Source organism: Halichoerus grypus, chromosome 5 (assembly GCF_964656455.1).
Source record: "Halichoerus grypus chromosome 5, mHalGry1.hap1.1, whole genome shotgun sequence".
Taxonomy (NCBI): domain Eukaryota; kingdom Metazoa; phylum Chordata; class Mammalia; order Carnivora; family Phocidae; genus Halichoerus; species Halichoerus grypus.
In genome coordinates this window covers 84,888,767-84,908,026 of record NC_135716.1, presented here as the reverse complement: position 1 = coordinate 84,908,026, position 19,260 = coordinate 84,888,767, and the positions used below count along the sequence as shown (strand labels likewise).

Here is a 19,260-nt window from a genome sequence, read left to right as displayed (position 1 = left end):
TATAAATACAATATAAAAAAGATTTAAAAATCACAGTCATTAACACTGATGTTTTGAGAAAAGGCTTAATAGGACTGCGAAGCTGTCAAACCTGAGATGTCAACTTTTAACAAATTCTAATTTTCACTCAAATTTTTATCATTAGTAACAAACACTATCAATTGCTTTCCTCAAAATGACAGGCTCACCTCACTGTCAAGAAAATATGTGCCAAACATTAAAGTGTGAAAAACTGTAGTTTGTCAGTCGTTCTTCCAAGTAAAAATGCTGTTCCATGAAACAAGCAGCTCATGGGGCGCCTGGGTGGCTCAGTCGGTATGTGACTGCCTTCAGCTCAGGTCATGATCCCAAGGTCCTAGGATTGAGCCTCTCACATTGGGCTCCCGGCTAAGTGGGGAGCCTGCTCCTCCCTCTCCCCCTCCCCCCTGCTTGTGTTCCCTCTCTCACTGTGTCTCTGTCAAATAAATAAAATCTAAAAAAAAAAAAAAAAAAGAAACAAGCAGCTCATAACTCAATCTCACAAGTGCTTTTCATTATAAGAAGGATCATACCTCCTTAGGCAGCAAAAGCGCTTTATGCATCCTTCCCATTTGGTCAGATTCTTAAAAATTAAAAAACAAAACAACAGACAAAAAAAACCCATCTACTCAAGGGTTGAGCTTTAGTAAAAATCATTTTTACTGCTTCATCAAGGACATTCTCACATGGTGTTTCAGGCAACTGCCTTGCTTTGTGCTAAGGCACCACCACTATTATTACCCAGCTTTGCTTTTGGACCATTGATGCAAATATCACTGGAAAAAAGATAAATAGCATCTTAACATTTTCTATTTTGAAAACAGTTATGACCTCTCAGCTCCCCTGAAAGGGCTGAAGGATCCCCAGAGGTCAGCGGGCCACATTTTAAGAACTGCTTTCAGGGGCGCCTGGGTCGCTCAGTTAAGCGTCTGCCTTCAGCTGAGGTCATGATCCCAGGGCCCTGGGATCGAACCCCAGCTTCCTGCTCAGTGCAGAGCCTGCTTCTCCCTCCCCGTCTGCCCCTCCACCCCCTGATCGTGCTCTCTCTCGCTCACTCTCTCGCTCACTCTCTCAAATAAATAAAATCTTAAAAAAGAAAAAAAAAAAAAAAAGAACTGCTTTCCTAGATTATACCACTGGTTCAAGGTGGGGGTGGAAACGAACAAGATCCTGTTCATCCCAAGAGTCTCCATTCTGTTAGTTCGTTTAGTTTGAGATACACCACCAACAGGACTGTTACAACCCTAAGAAGGGGACGGAAATCAAGGACATAAATTGCCATTTAATTGTTTTAAGATGATATATTGAGCACTTTTACACTAAACCAGTTAATTCTCAATGTGGTTACCTCAGCCGGACTGCAGGTTAACAATGTCGAGAAGATGGCACTCCCTATCCCACCCAAAGAGACTTGGGGATGAGGGCCCCAAAACAGCTCTTTCCGCAATCTCCAAGGTACTTTTTATGTATCCCGAAGTTACAGATCGTGCGAACTAGTTTGAATTCACAGTCCAACTTCCAGTCCCAGTTTCCAGTTCCAGGGTCTGGAAATTCAACGTCGTTCATCAGGAAGCAGCCCTCCCCGCCCCCGCCATTTCCCCTCCCTCTAGATGGGAAAATCTTCTTTGAAAGTAAAACTCCGTTTCTCTGGGAGTGTAGAAGGCTAGGCTACAATCTCCAACAGGAAAGCAGTTGTTCTGAGGTGGTACAACTGTTTCCCAATTTCCGTCTGGAAAACGAGATTGCGCTAATTAACTTCCAAGACTCTCCTCAGCTCTACCTTTTTCTGAGCTGAGAACGTCCAAGAAAAGTGAGCAGAGATATGTCCAGTCATTAACAGTCTGGGGGAATCCCGCGTCTGACGGGAGAGGAAATCAGGGCAACTCGCAGAAAGGAGGAAAAGCAGGTGGATCAACGACATCACTCCTTTCCAGTAGGTGCCGAGAATCTAGAAAAAATAGTCCCTAGGATAAACATGGCGCCCACCGCGGCAGGATATAATCATCAGAAAATAAAGGTTTTCCGCCCCATCCCATCTTATAAATCACGGCGCCAACCCAAAGAAATTTTAGGGCCAAGGGAGGAGACTTTGTAAACTAACTGCAGTGCACTAAGGCTTAGGATGTACTATTGGACCAAGCACAGATTACATAACACAACGGAGCGGCACAGCAATCACTCATTTTCCTCATCGCGCGCAAAAAGAGCGCCCCACTCCTTCGCCGGCGGGGGCGCGGCGGGAGAACCGAGCGCTACCCCCCCGGGACGTCACCTCGGCGCGGCCTCGCCCCCTCGCCCGCCCCTCCCGCCGCGCCCCGCCGTCTCACAGCCGCCCGCGCCCCCGCCCCCTTCCCCGCGGGCCGGCGCCCGCGCCCGCGCCCGCGCCCGCCCACTCCTCCGAGACGCCTCGCGCCGGGCGTGCGTGTGGACGTCGGGTGTGTGCGGGGCCGTGGGGCGCGAGTGCGCGCGCGCGCGCCGCGGCGGACGCCGGGGGGCGGGGGCGGCCGGCAGGCAAGCAGGGGCCACCCGGCCCGGCTCGCTGCGCGGCTCCCGCGGCTCCCGGGGCGCACGCACTCACACTCGCGCTCGCGCACCGCACCCCACTCCCGCCGCCGCCGCGAGCCTCGCCGCCACTCGCGGGGGACGGGGGCGCGCGCCACCGGGCCCCCGCCCCCACCCCTCGCGCACCCGCCCCATCCCCCTCTCATTGTCTCGCCTCGGAGCGCCTCGCCGAGCGAAAAGATAACGGAACCCCCGGGAGAAGGGGGTGGGGAGAGAGAAGGCTCGCCCGCTCCCTCACTCACCTCCCGTGGTCGTCGCCGCCGGTAGTCTGACCCGAGGAAGGCGCCGTCGCCTTAAAGGGACCTTGCACCCGGCGCCGGGAGAAGGGGGTGGGAGCAGGGGAGGGGACGGGGGCTTGGGGGAGACGGCTGAGAGGGAACCGTTGAGAGCTCGTCTCCCCGAGGGTAAAAGGAAACCTCCCTCGGGTTCGAGTGATTTGGGGTGGATTTTTTTCCCGAGGGGGGCGGGGGGGGGCCCCGAGGGAGGGGGGTGGGGGGGCCAAGGAATGCGGCTCCGTGTACGGGAGCTGGCGCGGGGGAGAGAGACGCCGACTCCCCCCACCGACCCTCTCGCCCCGCGGAGGGATACGTCTCGTCACTTCCGCCCTCCCCCTCTCGTGGCCTTTCAATTGGTTGGAGCGTGTGGCACGTCATGGGCTCATCCTAACCCCTGCCCGGGCTTCTTTTCTAGTCAAGTTTGTCTGGGCCTGCAAATAAATAAATAAATAAAAACATTTTTTTTTTTAAATGAAATAAAGAATAATTAGTTTCAGAAGCAACATCTAAATTTTGGTGAGAAAAATGGGATTTCCAAAGAAAACATTGCCCAATTCACTTGCCTGGACTTTCCAAGGAAATTTTGGGAATCTCCCCACTTTCCACTCAAGGCTTGTACCTAACCAAGAAGGGAACCTCATGCCACAAGCCAGATGGTGAGGCCCAATGGCACCAACAACTGTCATTGGAACAAAGGCAGCAAAATGGCACATACTCTTCCTCAGGAGACATTCAGCCAAGTAGTCTTATGGCAGTAGCCTTAAGTGAAGAACTTTTAAAAGCCATTTTTACTCTGAACGCTTCTGGATTCTGGAAAGAAATCACATATATTGCTTATTAAAGTGATTCATGTATGGAAACTGCTTTGAAGCCATTGTCAATAGACTCAGCAGAGGTCCCCAATTCTAAGAAACTGTAGATTCCACATCTGTGCTTTTTGCTCCAATCAAGGCTGAGATGGATAGGCCCAAAGAAATTGATGCGTCCATTCAAGACCATCCACCTGTAATTTTTCCCCAAACAAAAAGTAACCTCTTTTCCAGGTGGCTAAGAAATTTTGTCCTTCTTTACTTCTAGAGTTGATGATAATATTGTAATATTTTCCTTGGAGATGTGAGTATATTGTTGCTCTCTAAGCAATACACAAGTATTTGCTCCAAACCAAATGTAAATCAAAGTACTTAGTGCATGACTGGGGAGATTCAGAACCATATTTATTCATTTTTTTATATATGTACACTCCATTCAAACCACCAGACTGAAGATAGGCCATGGAAGTAGGCATTACAAATTGTGCACCCATGCACATGTGTATACATGATGCCATCGATTTTCATTCCACTTCATCTCATTTCATACCAAGAACATGTGAATGGTTTCAACTTGGCATTTTTAGCAAGAACTTTATTATCTGGATTGAAAAAAATCACTAATCCTTCTGAAAGTACTTCTGAAGCCTTTCCAGACCTGATCTGGAAAAGCCCATGATGGGATTATGGAATCAATCACCAGAAGACAAATTCTACACGAAGCTCAAATCCTATTTTATGCTTTCCTGCAATAATTATAATTCACTATAATGTTATTTGTCTCTGAAATATTCTTGTTGAAGTGTATTTTGCCATACTGAAAGTGCCAGCTTATCCCCTCTGCCAATGAGGTCTAGTCCAGTTGACTGTACTGTGCACTGTTGACCAGTAACCATTAGCATACCATACTGAACATGTGTCATGCATTCATTCACTTATTCACCACATTTTTATTGACTGCTTTGCTGGTCTAGGTGCTGGGAGTACAGCAACAAAGAAAGCAAACGAAATTCCTGATTTCATGAAACTTGTACTCTAGTGGGGAGAGACATACAATATATACATAAACAAATTGTTCCAATATCTATTGTTGAATAACAAATGGCCCCCAAACTTAGTGGCTTAGAACAACAACAATTTTATTATCTTTCATGGTTCTGGGAGGTGATTAAGCTAAGCAGTTTTCACTTGGAGTCTCATGCAGGGGCTGGGGCTGAAATCATCTCAAAAGCTTCCTCAAATATCTGGAAGTTGGTGATGGCTGTTGGCCAGAACAGCTGACTGTTGGCCTCTCCATGTGGCCTGGGCTTCCTCATATCATAGTGGCTGAATTCCAAGATTGAGTGCCTCAAGAGGACTAGGCAGAGTATATGGCTTTTTGTGATCTAGCCTCAGAGGTCACAAAGCATCACTTCCACTACACTTAAAGGCTGCCCTCGATTTGAGGCTAGTGGGAAACATTTCTCAGAGGAAGTAGTAGAAATATCACATTGTAAGAAGAATCTGTGGCATGGGAAATCTTGTTGTGGCCATCTTGGAAACTATAATCGACCACACATCATATCAGTAGATATATAGTAGGTGATAACATGATAGGTGCTATGGATGGGGAAAAGGGCAGGAGAGGGCAAATTGGGAGTGTGGTACAGAGGTGGGGATGGGAAAGTCCTTATCTTATGTGGGGTGGTTGGAAAAGCCTTCATTATTAAGGCGACATTTGAGCGCAGACCTGAAGAAAGTGAAGGCAACTTCAGAAAGTGAAGTCATTGGAGGATTTTGAGCCCAGGAGTGACATGACCTGACTAACATTTTTAAAGGAACACTCTGGCTGCTTTTAGAGAATAACTGGAAGGGGCAAGGAGCATATGCAGGAAGATGACTTAGGAGCCTTTTGCAATAATCCAGGTGAGGTGATGGTGGCCTGGACCGGGTGGGAACCGTGGAGCTGCTGCTTCCTTCAACTGAGTGAGTTCTGCAGTGTGTTGTTTAGTTCTCTGTGACCTATTTTTCTGTAATTTTGTTTGTGTCCTGGAAGACAGGTTTTGTTTGTTTGTTTGTTTGTTTTTAAGATTTATTTATTTCTTAGGGGGGGAAGGGGCGGAGGGAGAGAATCCTGCAGCAGGGACTCCCCGCTGAGCACGGAGCCCCACTCGACTCTACTCAAGCTCCATCCCAGGACCCTGAGATCATGACCAGAGCTGAAATCAAGAGTCGGCTGCACAATGGACTGAGCCAACAAGGCGTCACGCTGGGAGAGAGTTTTGACCCATAATGGCTAACAAAATGTGTGAGTGATGGTGCCCTGCCTGCCACAAAGAAATAAAAGAAGAACATCATGCTGAATGTTGAAATGGGAGTTTTTTTGGGTATGGGAGGCACCTTTGAGGAAAGAGTTCAGGAAACAAGGATAAGGATCAACAATCAGGGAATGGAGCAAGCTCTTTGCATTATAAGAGATGTCCTAACTATGCCACAGCCAGGACTGATCAACGGTTGAATGACTAATTGTTGGAAGAAAGCAGTAGTAGAGACATTTTATAACTTCGGGGGATGTGAAAAGAACTTCACCACCCTGCAACACTAAAGCAACATCTGCAAAAGGACTCTACAGTTAGTGCTCTCCCATTTCCAGAAATGTATTCCCTGTGCTAAAGATGGAATGCCCATATTAATTTGGACAGTGTTGGAACATTTTGCTGTCCTCAGCTGACACAAGTTTCTCCTAGAGTGAATAGAACTGATAGCTGTGGTCTCTTATACTTGACCCATCTTGATAATGATGGGAAACCAAAGCAGCAGAGCCGATAACCTGGATTGAAACCTTAGAATTCCATTCACATGTGCCTCTACAATATATTAGGGAGGGGTCTGAAAGCCAATCCAGTTTGGTATATTGGAAATTGTACCCTAATACTGCTGCTAAAAAGCTACCCCTCCCTGTCTTCAGTAGCCAACTTAGAAAAATTGAATCCTCTCCATATGGGTTTCTAAGAAAGGTCAAAAGTTAATGGAAGTCCCAAGTTGGGCATTTCACAGTTAGGTAGCCGGAGACTGTTTCTTTTCTACAGTTTATGGAAACACTTATTTGCTTCCTTGGCTTATGGTTTCTGCCACGAGTTGAAAATTAGAACCACCTGTAGCTTGGAGAGTGTCAAGGCAGAGAGACAAATGATTTCAACATGTCTTCAAAACCAGTGATCCATGGGTGCCCCTCTGCCCTTGTTTTGCTAATATCCAGACCCAACACCCACTGCTCAGGTTCAGTGTGAAGCTGACCCATACTTGTCAGCGTGGGGAGTGGAGAGGATTGTGAGGTCAGTCCAGGCAGAAAGCAGCTTCAGTGGGGGACAATGCCAGGTTTCTTTAAAATGAACATCTTGCTCTCTGCAGCATACACTCAGGGTGGTCAAAACTAGGAACTCAAAGGAGCTACTCATTCTGCAAGATGTGAGAGCTAGAAAAACAGTGGAGAAATTTTCACCATCAGAACATCTCCCAGCCCCAAAAGATCGACAGCTGATTGCACTGAACCTGGGAGTCAAGAGAAGTCCACACATACGAGTGGGAATATATGCATAACGTGATGGGATATGCCTAACTTCATGGGGAAATCATTGTGACATAAAGGGCAAGTGATCTATGTTTGACCAGTGACAAATAAAAAATGGGGAACCCAGAGGCTGCTGCTAGGTTGTATTTAAAAATATTATGTGCGGGGCGCCTGGGTGGCTCAGTTGGTTAAGCGGCTGCCTTTGGCTCAGGTCATGATCCCAGGGTCCTGGGATCGAGCCCCACGTCGGGCTCCCTGCTCAGCGGAGAGCCTGCTTCTCCCTCTCCCTCTGCCTGCCTCTCTGCCTACTTGTGCTCTCTCTCTATCTCTCTGTCAAATAAATAAATAAAATCTTAAAAAAATAAAAAAAATATTATGTGCTATCTCCTTATGCTTAGAAGAGCTGAGGACTTTCCTAGGGGCTCAGAATATTCTCAAGAGGTGAGAAATAACTGGAGGAAGTTTTTAGACTGGGTTTCTAAAATAAACGTTGCTGGGGTGCCTGGGTGGCTCAGTTGGTATGTGACTGCCTTTGGCTCAGGTCATGATCCCAGGGTCCTGGAATCGAGCCCCACATCGAGCTCCCTGCTCTGCGGGGAGCCTGCTTCTCCCTCTCCCACTCCCCCTGTTTGTGTTCCCTCTCTCACTGTCTCTCTCTCTGCCAAATAAATAAATAAAATCTTTAAAAAAAAACACAGGTCTCATCTTTAAAAAAAATAATAAAGTAAAATAAAATAAACGATACTCATTAGCTTTCAGTAAAAAGCAACTGAAGGTCTCTGCCTTCCAAATATATTTTGCGAGAAATGGATGAGCAGCAATTTCATCAGTCATCAAGACTTTTCTGTGAGTTGCTGTATGATTTCATGGAAGGTAATAATTTAGTTAAACTTTGAATTAAATTAATATTATTTAAGAGACACCGAGAAGCAAAGCTACATTTGTTTCATCTAGGTTGTTGCTACGGAGTTGAGCAGGTATGATTATCAAGTAATTAAACTGATTCCATAAAGCTTCGTGGAAAAATTAATTGGATTACTTTATAGACACATTTGTTATGTGGTTTGTTCACTATAATAGATTGCAAAGTACAATTTAATTAAAATTTCCTTTTTTTTTCTAGGATACATTCTTTTCTAATTTAGCAGTGTTTGTATTTTATTATAGTCATGAATAATTTCCAGAACACAATTGCAGACATTAAGCAACTTGATTCATTCTTCTGAAGGACAAGAGGATTAACATCATTGTTTTACAGAGAGGAGACTCAGGCTCCAGAATTTAGTTTTAAAGGTTTCTGGTGTAGATAGGTGATCACATCCTTTGGGGTGTCTTCTTATTGTTGAGTATGTACAGTAGGAGTTAGAGGTAGCAAGAGGGCCATCTCCTAAGACAGCCAGAGATTCTTTTTTTTTTTTTTTTTTAAGATTTTACTTACTTATTTGACAAAGAAAGACAGCGAGAGAGGGAACACAAGCAGGGGGAGCGGGAGAGGGAGAAGCAGGCTTCCCGCTGAGCAGGGAGCCCATGTGGGGCTCGATCCCAGGACCTGGGATCATGACCTGAGCCAAAGGCAGACGCTTAACGACTTAGCCACCCAGGCGCCCCCAGAGATTCATTTTTAATGTCTTTTGTATTGCCTGAGACATAAAGTTAGTAAGACCTGAAAATGTGAAAGTGCCAAGATTCACCAATTTAAAATAATTTTATAGGAGCAAAATGATTGAGCCTTCATTCATCCAGGAAATTGTTCTCATTTCTACTCTTGGGTGTAAATGCATTGGTGTGGGGGCGCCTGGGTGGCTCAGTCATTAAGCGTCTGCCTTCAGCTCAGGTCATGATCCCAGGGTCCTGGGATTGAGCCCCGCATCGAGCCCCGCATCGAGCCCCGCATCGGGCTCCCTGCTCAGCGGGAAGCCTGCTTCTCCCTCTCCTGCTCCCCCTGCTTGTGTTCCCTCTCTCGCTGTGTCTCTCTCTGTCAAATAAATAAAATCTTTAAAAAAAAAAAATAAATGCATTGGTGTGTAAGTCCTTGTGAGTCAGTTGTAATATGAGTTTCTTCTTTCCTATGCATCTCTGCTTCTCCAATTCAGAGATCTTATTCCTAACCTAGAAAAGTGGATCTTAACCTTTTCTGCATTATGAACCTCTTGAAAATCTCTATGAAAGCTATGGATTATCTCCCTATGAAAAATGCACATTGGTACATGGATGTAAAATTTTGCAAATACTTTCAGGCTTAAAGCCCATTTGTGTGCTTCTGTATGAACCCCAGGGAAAGAATCTCAGGCCCTGGGTTCATTGGACAAGATCCTTCACTCCCTGTCTTCACAGAGAAGTGATATATTTCTCAGCAATAAAGGTGTGTTGTTATTGTCCTGGTGAAATCCAGGGTATATTAGGCAATGTGGGGCTCGATCCCAGGACTCTGGGATCATGACCTGAGCTGAAGGCAGACACTTAACCGACTGAGCCACCGAGGTGTCCCTTATTATTAGTTCTTAAGATATTCTATACCATAATGTAAGTATTTTATGGAACATGATAATATTTGACTACATTCATGGATAACAGGCTCCTATTCTGATTCTTTCCCAGATTTCCCACCTTAAAGTATCTCTTGGAAATAGTTTGGATCTTGAGCAAAAGTGTCTTTTATAAAATTGCTAGAAGTAATAACTTCCAAGAAATAAGTAGTTTATTATCTTTAATCAGCCAAATGTTCAGTAAAAGCCTATTATTTCTTCCATATATTAATGAACAAAACAGCAAAGAAGGTAACAATATTACCAAGTGCAAATGTGTGTGGTCCAGATAATTACAGAATAGAACACATAAAACAATGCTAACTGTGTGAGACAGACAGTATGTTCTGGAAAGAGAAAGGAAAGCTCTGTGCAGGTTCAAGTCTTCAGAGAAAGCTTCTTGAAAGGAGTGGGGCTCAGATCTCATCTTGAAGCATGGTTAGAATGTAGATAAATGAGGGAAGGGAAGAAGGCATTTCAAGTGGACAACAGAATGAGCAAGGTACTGATCAAACCTATAAAGGTAAATAAAATATGAGGTTGATTAATATAAAATCTCTGAAGGTTTTTTTGTAGGCAAAAAAGCAATCTAGGGCGCCTGGGTGTCTCAGATGGTTAAGCGTCTGCCTTCGGCTCAGGTCATGATCCCAGGGTCCTGGGATCGAGTCCCGCATCGGGCTCTCTGCTCCTTGGGAGCCTGCTTCTCCCTCTGCCTCTCTGTCTCTCTCTCTCTGTCTCTCATGAATAAATAAATAAAATCTTTAATAATAAAAAAAAGCAATCTAATATCAGCAATTTTCTGTTTTCAAATTAATACAAGTGGCATTTATGGAGTGGTACACTGGAAGTTTCAACTGTATGGGAGTTGAAGGGAGAGAAAGAATCTCTCAAGCCCACTCCACTTTGAGCATGCAGCCAAATCAGGGCTCCCTCTCCCAACCCCAAGATCATGACCTGAGCCAAAACCAAGAGTCGGACGCTTAACTGACTGAGCCACGCGGGCGCCCAGTAATGTTTTCTTTTTTACACTGAGTGGTAGGTACGTAAGTTCCTTATATTACTTCTTATTTCTTGTGGTTCTTAAATATTTTACAATTATCTCATTAAAATAATTTAAAGAAAAATAAAATAAAATAATTTAAAGAAGAGCAAAAAAGGAAGTTAAATCTTATCAAATAATTTAAGCAATCCCTTTACGTTACTTTTAGGTAACACTCATTCTCTTTAGGAAAATACCCTTGGAGACGCCTGGGTGGCTCAGTCGGTTAAGCATCTGCCTTGTCTCAGGTCATGATCCCAGGGTCCTGGGATCGAGTCCCACGTTTGGCTTCTTGCTCAGCGGGAGCCTGCTTCAAGGTCTGCCTGCCCGTCCCCCTACTTGTACTCCCTCTCTCTCTCTGGCAAATAAATAAATAAGATCTTAAAAAAAGAGGAAAGAAAGAAAGAAAGAAAAGAAAAGAAAGAAAGAAAGAAAAAAAATAACACTTGGTTTTCTTAGTATTCTCAGACCTTCACTTTTTTCTCCAGTTTTCCCCCAAATGGTTTAGGGGGCAAGCACAGCTTATGCAATTGTATGACAAAGGAGACAATCCAAGAGACCCCTAAGTGCAATGTGGACTGTTTTGGCCTTTGGGACATTGTCCCTTCCCCACCAGGCCACTGCTTGTCCTGCTGGTATTGGCAGCTGAAAGATATAGTTCCAGACCATGTGGATATAACTTGTGAGCTGGCCTTTGGTTGTTCAGGCCTCATGACTGTCTCTCAGCCTCCCCTCAGCTCTCTGGCTCTGCAGATCCTACAAATAACAGTCTGTCTCTGAGGTCCATTAGGCTTGGCCCTGGTTGGTGGAGGCAGGTGATCCACTCTGCAGGCTTCACTACTGTGTCACCTTGCTCTAGCTTGCTAAGGTCACCCCTCCAACAAGTTCCTCAGCCAGATACTGTGGCTCTCATTGACAGCTTCCCAGGAAAGCCAGACCCCAGGGCCTTTGGTCTGAGTACACTTTTACCTGATGTGTTACGCCAGAGGAAGATACAGAGCATAGCAAAAGGGAGCAAGTCCCTGCTATTCCCTCCAATCACATGATGTACCTTGTCATTTCTATTTGAGAGAGAGAGCATGAGCGGGGGTGGGTGGGGGGAGAGAAACAGACTCCCTTGCTGAGCAGGGAGCCCCATGTGGGGCTCCATCCCAGGACCCTGGGATCACAACCTGAGCTGAAGGCAGACACTTAACTGACTGAGCCACCCAGGCACCCATCTCGTCATCTCTAGACAGAAGTCTGGAAAGGAAAAATCGGGACATCTGACAGTTTTCCCTTCTCCCCTTATTCTCTCTCCCACTCTTTCTTCCAATTATCCCCCAGGACCAACAAACATAGGCTTCCCTGCCTTCCCCCACTCTGTGTCCTTCTACCTCTGAGCAGTAGACATCACGGCCTGGCAGTCATACCCTTTGGGAGAACTTCCTGAGTTAAGTCCTCCAAGCTGGTATCTTCAGGGAGTCAAACAGACTTTTTTTTTTTTTTAATCTTGAAAGGAATTTAGGAAATCTTCTTTCAAGCCACTAACCTGGCTTAGAAACTTCTTGTTTTGCTATAAAGTTCTATTTTGAATGTCAGAAGCTGAATATCAGTATTTTCCCCCCTTCCTTCTCTAACAAATCCTTATCTTCCTCAAGCAGATGGATGCCAAGGACCAATTAAGGATAAAGTCATTTATTCATAAAGGAACAAGGAAAGTACACTGTTTTTCAAAATAATACTTTTCTTTTTTTTTTTAAAGATTTTATTTATTTATTTGAGAGAGAATGAGAGACAGCATGAGAGGGAAGAGGGTCAGAGGGAGAAGCAGACCCCCTGCCGAGCAGGGAGCCCGATGCGGGACTCGATCCCGGGACTCCAGGATCATGACCTGAGCCGAAGGCAGTCGCTTAACCAACTGAGCCACCCAGGCGCCCCAAAATAATACTTTTCTAATTGCACTAAAATTCTCTCCATCCCGTTCCTCTCCTTCATAGATCTCCGACGATTGCCCCATGACAGATCAAATTCCAAGATTTATTGCCAGGGTGATGCTCAAAATGTTCAACAACCAGCTGAATAGCATCGCTGACCCATGATGAACACATAGAGGAAAGAGAACCAGTTAAGTCAGTTCCCAGTGTTTGCTCTTCCTCTCTCCCAAGGCACATCTGTGTATAGCTTGGAGAATGTTTTACCCAGGGGCTCTTCTTCTTCAGCCGGTGTTTGGAATGACCCCCTCCTGCCTGGTAGGCAAGATCTGTGGAGTGTGCCTGGTGCCAGTTAACAAGGCATGACTTCAAGGAACATAAATATCTCATTGATGTCACAACTGCCTTTTAGGCAGGAGGTCTCTGGGGGAAAATGTTCAGATTCAATATTCAGGAAGTCAGCGAAGAAAAGTGAAAGGAGAGCCTGGTGGTAGTTGAAGAACCATGCCAAGCACTAGCTAGCACCTCACTTAACCCTATCTAAGCTTAATGTCTTCAACTGTGAAACAAGGTTAAAGAGAATTTACTGACCTAATGCATGTAAGATGCTTAGTACAGAAAAGTGTTGAGTCAATGTCAGCTATTAGTGTAAACCTGAGTAATGTTTATTATTACAAGTATTTTATTATTGTTGTTGTTACTGGGCCAGCGTCTCACTAATGACTATGAAGAGTATTTCCTCACCATCAGCACCCTTAGCCACACATACCTGTGGGACTTCTGATACAAATATCGAATTAAAGAAAATGGCAGGAATGAATGAATGAATGAATGGAGCCTGTGTATCGCCAGCAACAGGGTAGTAAAGATAGAAAACTCAGTCACAGACCATGCCCCTGTTTGGCATAAAAGAGAGCTTCCCCTATACTGAGAAGGAACAAAGTCAAATTCAAGCACTACTGCCTTTCATATTATCTATACAGGTATAAAACTTTTAAAATAAGCAATAAAGGAAAAAAATACATATTTTAAATTAATATAAATTAAAATAAACTAGATAAGGGGAATATTTGATTACATAATATCACAGCAACCCAGGCTTTCTGGAGGGTCTTCAGACACATTTGGAATGTGGCCATAAGCCTGAGTCACAGGATAGAAGAGGGGAAAGAGGGGAGCTTGGCAGAACTGCCTTCACATTTTAAGTTATAGCTTTCTTTACTGAAATAATAGCTTTAAGGAGATAAATTATTCACAAATCATTAATAGCAGATGCTGAGATGGGAAGATAATAAGCAAGAAAGATAATTAAAGCCTGTAGTCTTTAAAATGAAGTATAGAGGCATAAATTGGATGACTTTTCAAAGCTTTCCAATCTAATAGCCTAAAATAATTCTGCCTAGCACTGAGGTTTTCAAACATTTTTCAACATCTCGACCTCATACATGCAAACACACACAATTTCCACCTGGTACATGCAAACATATACAATATTCTCTCACCATACAGGTTTCATTTTTTTTTTTTTTAAGATTTTATTTATTTATTTGACAGAGAGAGACACAGCGAGAGAGGGAACACGAGCAGGGGGAGTGGGAGAGGGAGAAGCAGGCTTCCCGCTGAGCAGGGAGCCCGATGTGGGGCTCGATCCCAGGACTCTGGGATCATGACCTGAGCCGAAGGCAGACGCTTAATGACTGAGCCACCCAGGTGCCCCGATACAGGTTTCATAAAAGAATATTGATCCTTACTATGTAATACTTTCTTTCCTTCCTTCCTTCCTTCTTTCCTCCCTCCCTCCCTTCCCCCTTACTCTCTCCCTCCCTAATATTCTTCTCAAACCGATTTGCCACTCAACAGTTTGAAAAATACAGGTCTAGTGGGTTTTCCTAAATATTTCTGTAGGTTGTTTACTCACCAGAATTCAGCGAACTGCCCCAAAGGGCAGTTTCAAGGTTTGACTTTTGGCTCTAGGATTTAAGAAGTCATTCCCAGGGGACCTTGGTTCCCCTATAGGACAGACAAACATGAGAATCAATAGAACGAACGAACTGCAAGGTCTAAAGACAAGAACCATTTGTCTAGTGGAATCTATTTTATATTATTTATTATTAATTTTTAAAAAATCTCCATCTTAAATATTTAGCACCACAGTGCACCTTTTACAACTAACCCAACACACAACTCTGGTTTGGGAGCCCAGCTATTCAGTTCCATGCAAGAGAAGCCTCTCTCCCAAAGCCAGGCTCCCGCGGGTCCCGCTGGCGCCCCAGCCCTCCTCCGGCCTCGGGTTAACTTTTCCCTCCAGTTTGGTGGAAGGTTACCTTAGAAGAAAATAGTCCCCACCGTCTAAAAACTTTTCAGGAGGAAAGAGGGCGTTGGACGTGCGAGTGGGTGGGCTGCGCGGGCAGGGGCCGGGGAGCCGGGAGCGGCCGGCGGGGCGGGGCGGGGCGGGGCGGCGGCGCAGGCGGCGGGCGGCGAGGGCGGGCCGGCGGGGAGGGGAAAAGAAAACCTGAAGTCCCGGGAGGGGCAGCGTCGGCCTGCGCGCCTCTGGTGAGCGCCCGCCGCCCGGGAGGGGGCGCTGGCGGTCGGGGAGCTGAGGATGGGACCGACGTCTCCCTGCCCCACCCCACCCCCACCGCCGGGGGAGGTTTAGTCTCCGGTCGCCTAGAGCCGCCTTTTATTGATAATTTCTTTTTGTCGTCGTCATCTCTTGGCCTCAGACTGCGTTAAGGGAGCCATATTGAGAGTGCAGAAAATGAGGTGACCTGGAGAAAAAATTAAAATGTGATTTAAAAAATAGAGTTTTTCCTACTTCCTTTTTCTCTCTCAAATTACTTTACATGTAAGTTACATTTGGAAAGGACCCAAGGTCAGGCTTTCCAAGGCTCTGTCTTCTGCCCTCACCTGACACTTAACATAAGATTTTGGTGTGATGGTAATTTTGGCAAATGGAGGTCGACTCCCCCAAACATCACCCTGGTAAGTAATGAACATTTCCATGGGTGAAGACTTAGTTTTTGCTTTACTTCTTCTAATACATGTCTCTTCTTTGAGTGGGTAAGATTATACCTAGGTCAGCCCTGGTTAATTCAGATTGTTTTTTAAAAATTTCTATGGTAGGGGATGCCTGGGTGGCTCAGTCGGTTAAGCATCTGTGTTCGGCTCAGGTCATGATCCCAGAGTCCTGGGATTGAGTCCTGCGTCAGGCTCCCTGCTCAGCGGGAAGCCTGCTTCTTCCTCTCCCTCTGCTCCTCCCCCTGCTTGTGCTCGCTTGCTCTCTCTCATTCTCTCTCTCATTCTCTCTCTCGCTCTCTCTCTTTCTCGCAAATAAATAAAAATTTTTTAAAAAGCTAAAAAAGTAGAATTTAGGGTCGCCTTGGTGGCTCAGTCGATTAAGCGTCCGACTCCCAATTTGGGCTCAGGTCATGATCTCTCAGGGTCATGAGATCAAGCGCCGTGAGGGCTCCATGCTGGGCAGGGGAGTCTGCTGGAGATTCTCTTTCCCTCTGCCCCTCCTCACATACGTGCTCTCTCTCTCTCTCTCTCTCTCTCAAATAAATAAATAAATATTAAAAAAAATATAGCATTTAGGATTTCATTTACATATAGTCTGTATCTTGTTATATATCAGAAATATTTGTGAAACGTAAACTCCCAAAATGTAGGGGCCCTGTTTTATTCTTCAGTGAAATGGAGTTAATCTCCTTCTGGCATTGTGCATTTTACAAGGTCTAGGATATAATAGGGACTCATTAAATGACAGCTATTAGTATTGTTTATCTTGATATCCTCCAAAGTGCTTTGCACGCGGCAATCAATAAGTATTGGTTGAATGAATTAGCATGCCATGTCCCGTACTATACACAGGGAAATGCTAGGATGGGAGCCCTCTAGCACAATGACTTCATTTCATCACTGAAGCTTAGTATGAAGGTATCCATCCTGCAGCCTTTTTACCAGATGCAGGCTCTCTTGACTTTGGAATGTGGACCACTTCAAATTTTCAGGGGGAAAGAAGCGTGCCTAATTAACTAGTAGGGCCTAACCTCTTGTCAGGATGGAACTTAAGAAGTTTGTTTAAATATGGAAAAGCTAAGCTCACTTGACACAGATTGGAGGGGGGAGGTTTCTACACATTATTCAAGTTATTCATGTCAAAAGCGATTAGTGGGCCCTGGTTTCCATTATTACATCACTCATTAGGAGAGTGAGAGCTGGGAGCTGTGCAAGTCACATGATTCAGTGAAGGAATTAACTGAATTTTCTTTGTGTTTCTGCCCTTGGCCATATTCAGTTTTTAGTATATTTGGAAAAGGTGAAAACAGAACATGGAGATCGAGTTACTTTAATGCTGTCAGACTGCTAAGTGGTGGAAACCTGTTGAAGAGATTTACCGAGCTGTTTCCTTAGATTAGACTTTAGTGAATTAATTAAAAAGGTTCTGAGAGATAAAACATGCCAGACCCCTACTGGCTCATAAAATTGTTCTTTCCTACTGATGTGACGTGACAGCCTAGCACAGTTCACGTAAAGCTGCAGGGGAATAAAATAAGGGCCGTGCTGATGTGTTCAAAGACATGCAAGTGTTCAACTCCATCTGGCCATGACAGTGGAGTCAGCTGGGCCCCATGCTCGTTTTCTTCTGCTCAAGCACCTGAGTGCAATAGAAGCACAGACTTTGGCAAGGTGCTAGACTATTTGGTGAAAATGAAGTCAGAACTTCAGAGGAGCTTCACAGATTTTGATGAGTAGGTATTATGTTTCATGTTTTAGTCATTCCTTTGGAATGCACACCTGATGCTGGCCCTCAGTTATCAAGCCAGATGTGCCACTCAGTTTCCAGAGTGACTGAACTGGAAGTGAACTATGTCTGTAAGGAGACAAATATCCCTGGAATGTTCCAGACAAGTAGATGAATTGCAGAAGTATTCTAAAAATTTTGACCAATGTTTGGGCCTAGCTGGTATAGGAAGTACATTCTTTTTCAGGCAACAGTGAAGTCAACATTGTCAAAAGCGTCAACCAACATTCAAGTTGCAGCCATCAACATTAATATATATCTGTAGTCAGAGACTGAGTATGCTATGGCTGAGTATAACATATTCATTCAACACATATTTATTAAGTGCTAGACCTTGGAGATGCCTCAGTTCTTATACTCTAACAGTGCTGTTCAATAGGAATATAATTTGAACTATCTATGTAATTTAAAATTTTCCAGTAGCCACATTAAGAAATTTAAAAGAAACCAATAAAATTAATTTTATTTTTTTATTTTTATTATTTTTTTAAGATTTTATTTATTTGATAGAGACAGCGAGAGAGGGAACATAGCAGGGGGAGTGGGAGAGGGAGAAGCAGGCTTCCCGCTTGAGCAGGGAGCCCGATGCGGGGCTCGATCCCAGGACCCTGGGATCATGACCTGAGCCGAAGGCAGACGCTTAACAACAGCCACCCAGGCGCCCCAGATTAATTAAAATTAATTAATTTTAATATTATATTTTATTTCACCAAATATATCTAAAATATTATTTTGGTATGTGACCTATATAGAAATTATTATTATTATTATTTATTTTTTAAAAGGTTTTATTTATTTGAGAGAGAGAGAGAGAGAGTGAGCGAGAGAGAGAGCCCAAGCCAAGGGGAGAGGCAGAGGGAGAAGCAGACACCCTGCTGAGCAGGGAGCCCAAGGCGGGGCTGGATCCCAGGACCCTGGGATCATGACCTGAGCCAAAGGCAGACGCTTAACCGACTGAGCCATCCAGGCGCCCCAGAAATTATTATTTTTTAATAGTTTATTATTTTGGGGGAATCTGGGTGGCTCAGTTAAGCCTTGACTCTTGATTGGGCTCAGGTCATGATCTTAGGGTCATAAAATGGAGCCCCATGCTGGGCGTGGAACCTGCTTGGGATTATCTCTTGCCCTCTCCCTCTACCCCTCCAACCACCCCCAAAAAAAGTTTTTTTTTTTTTTTAGTAATCTCTACACCCAACGTGTAGGACTCACGCCCCGTGACCTATTTAGAAATTATTAATGAAATAGTTTACATTCTTTGGAATCCAGCTTTTCTAATTTGGTATTTTACACTTTCAGCACATCTCACGTTGCGCTCACCATGTTTCAGCTACTCAAAGCCACACGTGACCAGTAGTTACCGTATGAGGCAGCCCAGGTCTAGAGGGAAATACAGATGAGTAAACAGGTAATTTCAGTGAAATGTAACAGAAGCTATGATCAGACAAGTCTAAGGTACAATGAACATATACAAAGGCTTAGTCCCTTTAGTTCGTCCCCAGATTCCACAATTCTTTGTGCTTCTCTGCGTCCTTCTTGCAGCGACTCTTAAACCAAGCCAGTATCCTTTCTCTGACTTGCACAACAGCCTCCAAAATTGTCTACCTGCATCCACCTATGCACCTCTCTGTGGCTAGAGTGACCTCTTAAACATGTGCATGTGATCATGTCACCCCCTCTGCTTAAAACCTTAAATACATGAATGCACGGTGAACAAATGTGAAATGATGGATGTAAAGCAGCCAGCACACAAGTTCTGCTCACTAAG

At 44.7% G+C, this 19,260-nt stretch overlaps 1 protein-coding gene and 1 long non-coding RNA gene across 6 annotated transcripts in view; both read right to left on the bottom strand.

Moving 5' to 3' along the window:
• Positions 1-3,054, bottom strand: part of POGZ (pogo transposable element derived with ZNF domain) — a 51,807-nt gene extending 48,753 nt beyond the window's left edge. For 3 of the 5 annotated variants that reach the window (XM_036118733.2, XM_036118735.2, XM_036118736.2), the window contains exon 1: positions 2,823-3,053. The gene's annotated coding sequence lies outside the window, so the exon portion shown is untranslated. Of the gene's footprint in view, positions 1-1,366; positions 1,967-2,822 lie in introns of all 5 variants that reach the window. The other 2 variants (XM_078072446.1, XM_036118737.2) reach the window with 2 other exon arrangements.
• Positions 3,055-9,894: 6,840 nt separating this feature from the next.
• On the bottom strand, positions 9,895-15,139 carry LOC118552356 (uncharacterized). The gene is made up of 3 exons (XR_004925495.2): positions 15,016-15,139; positions 14,610-14,701; positions 9,895-10,254 (listed from the first exon to the last, which is right to left on the bottom strand). It is a non-coding gene; the product is annotated as an uncharacterized LOC118552356 (long non-coding RNA).
• Positions 15,140-19,260: the final 4,121 nt, after the last annotated feature.